The sequence below is a fragment of the Crotalus tigris genome, unplaced genomic scaffold, assembly GCF_016545835.1.
Source record: "Crotalus tigris isolate CLP2741 ecotype Arizona unplaced genomic scaffold, ASM1654583v1 scf7180000017737.1785205, whole genome shotgun sequence".
Taxonomy (NCBI): Eukaryota; Metazoa; Chordata; class Lepidosauria; order Squamata; family Viperidae; genus Crotalus; species Crotalus tigris.
The window spans coordinates 796,899-799,109 of record NW_024096603.1 but is presented as its reverse complement, the minus strand read 5'-3'; positions in this window follow the sequence as shown (position 1 = coordinate 799,109).

Here is a 2,211-nt window from a genome sequence, read left to right as displayed (position 1 = left end):
CACTGCTTTAATTGTCTGTAGCTGTTGTGGGCGTGGTCATTGGCCTGGCCCAGCAGAGACGTCCCCATTGAATGACATCATCGCAGCTACCAATTACCGCTCCCGAATAACCGTAGAACCGCTGAGTGTGGTCTAAAGCTTGGTGCGCTTTTTGTTCGTTGCGTCCCTCGTGGTTTTCGTATTTTACTGCAGCTGTATAAACACCGACTACGTGAATCATGATCATATTACCTGCGCTCCAAAGGCGAGGAAGCAGAAGCTGCGGTGCAAATCTGCAGAGCCAGTTGCTTCTTCTTCGGTGTGCTTTATTAAGTTTGTGTTATTGTCTTTTAAGTTTTACTATGGCTTGCGGCTCAATACTCTGGATCCACCATAGAAAGCTCGCATGCACTATAGATGTGGGCACGCTGAAACATTCTTATTCATTCACTTCCTGGAGGTTCTTAACCCCTAAGTTCCGCTGTCAGTGAGAATCTTAGATTTCTCACCTGGTCAAAGAATGCAATAAGATTTGTCTGGCATGATCTCTTTTTGAAAAACCCATGTTGGCTTTTAGTTATGACTTTGCCTCTAGGTGTTCACTGATTGGTTGCTTGATTATCTTTTCCAGACAGGTGCTCAGTTACCATTTTCTTGCCTATCTTAACTTGTATTTCTAATCTGTTTTTTGCAGTACTGTTTTTGATAGATTGGACTGTTTTTTCCTTTTATGTAAAGACAGATGCAAACAACGAATTAAGCAGTTCTGCTTTCTCTCTGTTGCTCGTCACCTTCTTGCCACTTTCTCCAACTAATGGAACAATTGTTTCCTTGACTTTTTACTTGTTTTTTACATTTTTTACTTTTGTCACAAGCTTTAGTTCATTTTGAGCCTTGGCTTTCCTCACTTCATCTTTGCAGCCTCGGGCTATATGTAAAAAAAAAAAAGCAGACCAAGATAATAATAATAATAATAATAATGATGATGATGATGATGATGATGATGATGATGATGGAAGGGACCTTGGAGGTCATCTAGTCCAACCCATTGCTTAGGCAGGAAACCCTATACCATTTCAGACAAATGGCTGTCCAGTCTCTTCTTAAAAACTTCCACTGTTGGAGCATTCACCACTTCTGGAGGCAGGTTGTTCCACTGGTTAATTGTTCTAACTGTCAGGAAGTTTCTCCTTAGTTCTAGATTGCTTCTCTCCTTGATTAGTTTCCATCCAATGCTTCTTGTCCTGCCTTCAGGCGCCTTGGAAAATAGCTTGACTCCCTCTTCTTTGTGGCAGCCCCTGAGATATTGGAACACTGCTATCATGTCCCCCCTCGTCCTTCTCTTCATTAAACTAGACATATCCAATTCCAGCAGCCTTTCCTTATATGCTTTAGCTTCCAATCCCGTAATCATCTTTGTTGCTCTTCTCTGTGCTCTTTCTAGAGTCTCAACATCTTTTTTACATCGTGGTGACCAAAACTGGATGCAGTATTCCAAGTGTGGCCTTACCAAGGCATTGTAAAGTGGTATTAATACTTTACGTGATCTTGATTCTATCCCTCTGTTAATGCAGCCCAGCACTGTGTTGGCTTTTTTGGCAGCTGCAGCACATTGCTGGCTCATATTTAAGTGATTGTCCACTAAGACTCCAAGGTCCCTCTCACAGTTACTACTATTGAGCAAGGTACCCCCTATACTATACCTGTACATTTGGTTTTTCTTGCCTAAATGTAGAACCTTACTTTTTTCACCGTTGAATTTCATTTTGTTAGATAGTGCCCAGTGTTCAAGTCTGTCCAGATCCTCCTGTATCCTAAGCCTGTCTTCTGGAGTGTTGGCTATTCCTGCCAGCTTTTTTACATTTTAATATAACATATAAGCTGTACAATTCAGTTGAAAAACAAACTAAAATCTGGGGGGGGGGGATAAAAATAAAATAAAAATAATAAAAAAAACTTACAATTCAAAATTATCTCTACCTATTTAGCAAAGGGGAAAGGAGGTAAGCCAGCCTGCACCTGGATATTGTTTACACAACAGATGCTAGCTTCATGATATGCATGAACTGTAAACTGATGTAATCTTACTTGTACCTTCCCTGAAATTTGCCTAGAAGGGGCCTTCCCAGATTCTATGGGATGACACAACTGAAGGAGGGGAGAATTGCCTAAAATATGATTTGTTTTAAGACTAATTTATAAATTAATCTTAATTCTCTGCCCTGGTAGCAC